Source organism: Neomonachus schauinslandi, chromosome 2, assembly GCF_002201575.2.
Source record: "Neomonachus schauinslandi chromosome 2, ASM220157v2, whole genome shotgun sequence".
Taxonomy (NCBI): Eukaryota; Metazoa; Chordata; class Mammalia; order Carnivora; family Phocidae; genus Neomonachus; species Neomonachus schauinslandi.
Genome location: NC_058404.1, coordinates 134826409 through 134834134, shown reverse-complemented (window position 1 = coordinate 134834134; position 7726 = coordinate 134826409).

Below are 7726 nucleotides of genomic sequence, written 5' to 3'. Positions count from 1 at the left end.
TTGGCAAAGAGTAAGTCCTCAGTGAAAGGCAAGCTTGCACTGGGACCTTTGGGGAGGCATTCCGTAAAGAGCGCCCTTTCCCCCCACTAGGATGGTGACAAAGTTGAGAAATAAAAAGAAAGAAACATAGAGCAAATGGAGGCATAATATCTTCTTCTTTTTTTTTTTTTTTAACTGATAGAGGCTAGGTTGAGCAAGTGGCTTTAGGTTTAGTAGCCAAATGAGCTCAATAATTTTGAAGCCCAGACAGATTAGATTCTTGGCCTAATCAAAGAAGCAAAGGACCAGGGCAGACAGAGCCTTGGAGGAGGAGCAGAAATCGTGTTCCCCATGTGCAGTTTACAATCTAGAGGAAGAAGGATGATGCTCACCATGCACATACCAGTTCGTTCTTCCAAAATTTATTAATCAGATTTCTCCCTCACAGGGCTGGATTGAGTAAAATGTGGAGAAATTCTAGTCCTCTGCTTAGGACAAATCCCTCTTCAAGAAAACTTGGAGACATTCTTCCCCTCTAAAATTTATTTATAAAGGGAGGCAGGAATCAGAACCTCCTATGACATAATAGGGTTTGGATCTTATAGGAAAGGTGATGGGTATTTATTAAAGAATTTTAATAATGGAGGTAAGAGAAACAGAATTGACTTTCAGAAAGCTTATTCTGGAATGGCATACATCATAGAGGATAAATGGGGATGGGGCTTGGGGAAGAGAACAGGGATGAAAAGCAGGAGGGTCATTTAGGAGGTTTCCCCCATCTTAGCTGGAATTCTGAAGATCTCCACCACAGAAGTTGCTAAAAGATTAAGAAAAGTATGCCTGTTTGATGCACCACAATTGTAAACATAGGATAGTGGCCCTCATCAAAAATCAACTCATACATTTCATTATGATTTTCTAACCTATGCTGCAACTCTTTTGCTGTAAGTATAGGTTAATGTGCAAGTGTGACTATTTCTAGGATCGCTTCAGTTCTCTGAATAGAAAGAGCTAAAGAAAGAAAAATGATCCAGCGTACCTCAAAGTACTATATAAATAAGTGACTAAAAAGAGCCGAAATAAAAAGCATCGATGTAGCAAATCTTTTTAATCCTTGCTTTGACAGATGTAAAGAGTTGACACCTGAATTTCCTTTGCTGTCTTTCATCTGATGTGATTCTTAGAGTGAAGTTCTTGGTATAGAGTCTTCAGTTTAGTTACTGTGTGTGATCATGACACCTGTCAGCAGAGATTGATGGGGCCCTCATGCGGGACACATTAAAGACATGCAAATTATTTAGTTTTCCCAGAGAAAGCATTTCAAATTATTATTTGTTTGTTAATACATGATTGTTATTTTCATAAAAAATACTCTCTTTAAAAATTCAAGCTGTATAGAAAAGTATAAAGAAGAAAGTAAAGTAAAAAAATGCTCAAATTTCACAACCAAAAAATAACCAAAATTTAATAACATCATTTCAAACCTCTCTCTATCCACATAGACAATCTCCCTCCCTTCCAGAATGATTGGGCTCCTTATTTCCTTATGTAAATGAAAAGTATTCTAAAGCCTGAATCTCCAAGTTAACTCCTGGACATCAACATGGTCCAGTACACTTCTTGAAATGTAGAAGGAAGGAGCAGTGTGCTGTATTACTGTTCTTATCTTTGTGGTTGTTGAACTTCTAAATATCAAATCTTCCTTTACTGCAAAGGATAGGGAACTCATCTCTCTGCCACAGTTTGGGCAAATCCTGGGAAAACAACAGACAGATGAGATTTAGGAAAGTAGATTATTCAAAAAGTCACTTTAAAAACATATACAAAAGAAATCTCTTTATCACTTTCCATGGCTCTCAAAAGTGAGACTCTCATGAGTTAATTTCTTATATAAAAGGGAAACATCCAATCTTTAGAGTATTCAACAGTCTCAAAAGTTAAAAACATTTGCGTTTCTGTGCTGAGCTCAGGAGATTCTGCATGAGACTCTTGCCTGCCACTGTCCTGGAACCTGAAACAGAACACAGGCAAAATTTTAAATTGGGATTAAAGTGTCAATTTCTCTCCCATATTTCCACGTATAGCAGTTTCTGAATTCACCGAGTTGAAAAGAATGGTTTCCACTTTGCCACCATCGGACAGTGTCAGACTGAACTATGAGCATTTCAGTCAGGAAGAAGTGTTTTGATTTTGACTTACATCTAGATGAGGCTCTTTGCAGATGGAAAACTTAAGAGATGTTGTAGCAGGAGACCAGACTCAGGCTGAGGAAGAATCCAAAACATAGAGAGGCGATTGGAGAGCCTACCAAGAAGCTGATTATTTTGGTTCTATCTTCCTGTCTCAACAGGGATAAATGCTAGTGTAGGTGAAGTGTTTTGGCCTCCCAGGAAGAAAGGGAGTAGAGCAACCCAAGGTGGTATGAATGTCTTCACTATTATTTATGAGGGTTAAAACTGAGTGACGAAGCTCAGAGAAATTTTGATGCAGGTCCCTCTTCTCCAGGTACAAGATACACATTAAGCTAGTGAGCTGTAGTGTTTTTTGCTTTTATGACCCAAAGCCCTGTTTATTTATCATTTATTGGCTCTGTTCTAAGTATCTAAGGATGATTATGTAGATTGTTCATGGGGCAATTTGGTAACAGACCCATGAATAATAAATCAGCATGAACGTTCAGACTAGACTCTTCTAACCTTTCCTATTCCTTTATTAAATTAAATTTTCTCAAAAACTTTTTTTGTCTCCTGAGATATTCCGCACTGGAGGAAGATTTGTGTGCGAGTGCCAAAATGATTTTTGGTAAACTACCAAATAGACTCACTTTGTCAGTTAGGTTGAAAGGTGGATCTCGTGTTTGAGCTCACCTTGTTCTGAGCTGACTCCACGTACCCATTGGATGAGTTCAAGGCAAATATCTTGATATGATATGAGGGGTTTTGAGCCAAGGCAGCTTGAAACACCCATTTTGAAATGCCTTTTAGTTGCTTTTAACAGTGAGGATAAAGCAGCAGTACCTGGAAGACAACCTGTAAGTAGACAGAAGATGCCTGTGTTTGGTTGTAGTTGCTCATACCTTGTGTTGATACCTAACATCTTTGGAAAGCCTACAGTATAGTTCTCTACAGTAATGCTTATTCATCCTAACGACGTTAAGACCTTCTTCAACTTCTGAGAAAGGTGCATGGGCCGTAGAATAAGGAGCTCTTGCTTGTGTCCATTGGGGAATGTCTTCCCTGAATCCAGCAGGGATTTTAGGGATTTTTTAAAGGTGATTTTAGAAAAATAAATGGATTACACTATACATTCAAGTTTTAAGCATTAAATTTAACTTTAATTACATTTAACAGAAATACAATCCTCTGAAATAAAAAGGAATTGCTGAATTATCTGAAGCAAAAGGCTTCAGATGAATGTTTCCCCAGGACAAGAGAGATTGATTGGGTCTTTAAATATCTCCCTAAAGATAGAGAACAATTAGAGTACTCATTTACTCCTTTGTTTGTTGATATTTAATTACATGTTTCCACTTTAGGTAGTACCCTAAAGGTGAAGAAATTAATTGGCAAGTTCACATTTTCTTATACTTCCTTGCTTAGGCTTATATGTACCTTGCTTTTCTTCCTGTATCCTTTATGATTTGTTTTTTAATCCTTATAATTTTGTAATTTTTCCTAAATATATCTTGATGTTGCTCATTTTGCATCAGATTTTTATATCAAATGTCCCAGGGACATTTTGGTGATTGTTTACTTTTTTTTTTTTTTTGGTAGGTGATGAGCCATTTCAATCTTCAGTGTCAATTTTTATTTTAATGTTTTCTTCTGTGATACCTTTGAATTTTTTCTCTATTCCACTAGTTTTGTTTTCTACATTATGAACAATGATTATACACCAGGTCACTTTATCTCTCTTATCAATCATCTTTATAATTATTATTTTATTTTGTATGATATTTTTTATGCTTAGTTTTTGGTCCCTAGTGCTTTTTTTCTGTTTTTGAGCACTATCAGCTCAGTTTTTCATCTTAAAAGGGATATTATATTTTTAAATCATTTTAAATTCTTTAAAAATTATTGAATGATTTGTCTAAACTCTCTGTATGGATTTTTCATGTCTCTCTCTTATTCAATTTTGAAGCTTTTGTATAGAGGTCCTAGATGAATTCCTTTCTGTTTATTACCCACTTTAAAAAAAAATTGAGTACAGTGACACACCATGTAACATTAGTTTTAGGTGTACAACTTAGTGATTTGACAAGTTTATACATTATGCTATGCTCATCACCAGTGTACCTATCATCTGTCACCATACAATGCTATTATAATATCATTGACTATATTCCTTATGATCTGTGTTTTATTCATTCTATAACTGGAGTCCTGTATCTCCTACTCCCCTTCACCCATTTTGCCTGACCCCTCACCACCGTCCCCTCTTGCAACCATCAGTTTGATCTCTGTATTTATAATTCTGATTCTGCCTTTTTTTGTTTACTTATTTTTTGTAAGATTCCATTTATGAGTGGAATCATATGGTATTTGTCTTTCTCAGTCGGACTTATTTCACTCAGCATAATACCCTTTAGGTCTATCTATGTTGTTTCAAATGGCATAGTCTCATCCTTTTTTTTATGGTTGTTTATATTCCATTGTGTATACATGCCATATTTTCCTTATCCATTTGTCTATTGATGGACACTTAGGTTGCATCCATGTCTTAGCTGTTGTAAATAATGCTGCAATAGACATAGGGGTGCATATAGCTTTTTGAATTAGTGTTTTCATTCTCCCTGGGTAAATACCCAATAGTGGAATTGTGGGATCATATGGTATTTCTATTTTTAATTTTTTGAGGAACCTCCATACTGTTCCACAGTGGCTGTACCGGTTTACATTTCTACCAGCAGTGCACGAGGGTTCCTTTTTCTCTACATTCTTGCCAAAAACATCCTTGTTGTATCTTGTCTTCTTGATTTTAGCCACTCAACGAGGTATGAAGCAATATCTCATTGTGGTTTTGATTTGCATTTCTCTGATGATTAATTGAACATCTTTTCATGGGTCTGTTGGTAATCCAGATGTGTTCTTTGGAAAACTGTCTATTCAGGGCCTCTGCCCATTTTTTAAAAATCAGATTGTTTGTTTTTCTGGTCTTGAGTTGTATGAGTTCTTTATATATTTTGGATTTTAACCCTTATCAGATATATCATTCACAAATATCTTCTCCCATTTACTAGGTTGTCTTTTTTGTTTTGTTGACAGTTTCCTTTGCTATGCAAAAGCTTTTTATTTTGATGTAGTTCCAAAAGTTTATTTTTGCTCTTGTTTCCCTTGCCTTAGGTGACATATATAGAAAAATGTTCTATGGTTGATGGCAGAGAAATTACTGCCTGTGTTCTCTTCTTTAGGATTTTTCTGGTTTCAGATCTCACATTTAGGTCTTTAATCCATTTTGAGTTTATTTTGGTATGTAGTATAAGAAAATAGTTCATTTTCATTGTTTTGCATGTACCTCTTGAGTACTCCTAGCACCATTTATTGAAAAGACTGTCTTTTCCCCATTGTATATTTTTGCCTCCTTTGTCATAGATTGATTGACCATATAAATGTGGGTTTATTTCTGGGGTCTCTATCCTGTTCTATTCATTTCTGTGTCTATTTTTGTGTCAGTACTGTACTTTTTGATTGCTATAGCTTTGTAGTATGTCTTGAAATCTGGGATTATGGTACCTTCAGCTGTGTTCTTTTTCAGGATTGCTTTGGCTATTCACAGTCTTCCTTGGTTCCAAACAAATTCTAGTATTATTTGTTCCAGTTTTGTGAAAAATGCTGTTGATATTTTGATAAGAATTCCATTGAATCTGTAGATTGCTTTGGGAAATATGGACATTTTGACAATACTAATTCTTCCAATCCATGAGCATGGAATATTTTTCCATTTGTGTCATCTTCAATTTTTCATCATCACTGTTTTAAGTTTTCCTAGTACAGATTTTTCACCTCTTTGGTTAAGTTTATTCCTAGATATTTTATTCTTTTTGGTGCAATTGTAAATGGTGTTCTTTTTTAAATTTCTCTTTCTGCAACTTTGTTGTTAGTGTATAGAAGCACTGCTGATTTCTGGGTATTAATTTTGTATCTTATCACTTTACTGAATTCATTTATTACATCTAGTAGGTTTTTTGGTGGAATCATTAGGATTTTCTATGTATAGTATCATGTCATCTGTGAATAGTGACAGTTTAACTTCCTCTCTACCCATATGGATACTTCTTATTCCTTTTCCTGTCTGATTGCTATGGTTAGGACTTCTAGTACTATGTTGAATAAAAGTGGCAAGACTGGACATCCTTGTCTTGTTCCTGACCTTAGAGGGAATGCTCTCAGTTTTTCACCATTGAGGATAGTGTTAGCTATGGGTTTTCCTATAAGGCCTTTTTTATGTTGAGAGGTATGTTCCCTCTAACCCTGTTTTTTTTCTTTTTTCTTTTTTTTTTTTTAAAGATTTTATTTATTTATTTGAGACAGAGAGAATGAGAGACAGAGAGCATGAGAGGGAGGAGGGTCAGAGGGAGAAGCAGACTCCCTGCCGAGCAGGGAGCCCGATGCGGGACTCGATCCCAGGACTCCAGGATCATGACCTGAGCCGAAGGCAGTTGCTTAACCAACTGAGCCACCCAGGCGCCCTTTTTTTTTTTTTAAAGATTTTTATTTATTTATTTGAGAGAGAGAGAGAGAGCACGAGCAGGGAGGAGGGGCAGAGGGAGAGGGAAAAGCAGACTCCCTGCTGAGCAGGGATCCTGATGCGGGGCTCAATCCCAGGACCCTGGAATCATGACCCGAGCTGAAGGTAGTCACTTAACCGACTGAGCCATCCAGCCGCCCCTTATTTGCAAATATTGAGCCATCCTTGCATCCCAGGAATAAATCCCACATGCTCATCTTGAATGATCTTTTAAATTTATTGTTGTATGCAGTTTGCTAATATTTTGTTGAGGATTTTTGCATCTATGTTAATCAGGGATATTGGCCTGTAGTTTTTGTTTTTTCGTGATGTCTTTGTCTCATTTTGGTATCAGGGTAATGCTGGCCTCATAGAGTATATTTGGAAGCTTTCCTTCCTTTTCTATTATTTGGAATAGTTTGATGAGAATAGGTATTATTAACTCTTCTTTAAATGTCTGGTAGAATTCACTTGTGAATCCATCACTTGTCAAGTTCCTGGACTTTAGTTTTTGGTAGTTTTTGATTACTGATTCAATTTCATTTATGTAATTGGTCTATTCAGATTTTCTATTGCTTCCTGGTTTAGTTTTGGAAGATTGTATGTTTTAGGAATTTTTCCATTTCTTCTAGGTTGTCCTGTTTGTTGGCATATAATTTTTCATACTATCCTCTTATAAGCCGCCTTATTTCTGTGGTATCTGTTGTTACTTCTGTCTCATTTGTGATTTTATTTGAGTCCTTTCTCGATTTTTCTTGATGAGCCTAGCAGGGTTTGTCAGTTTCATTTATCTTTTCAAAGACCAGTTCCTGGTTCCATTGATCTTTTCTTTTCTTTTTTCTTTTCTTTTCTTTCCTTTCCTTTTCTTCTCTTCTCTTCTCTTCTCTTCTTTCTCTTCTCTTCTCTTTCTTTCTTTCTTTTTTCTTTCTTTCTTTTTCTTTCTTTCTTTCTTTCTTTCTTTCTTTCTTTCTTTCTTCTTTCTTTCTTTCTTTCTTTCTTTCTTTCTTTCTTTCTTTCTTTC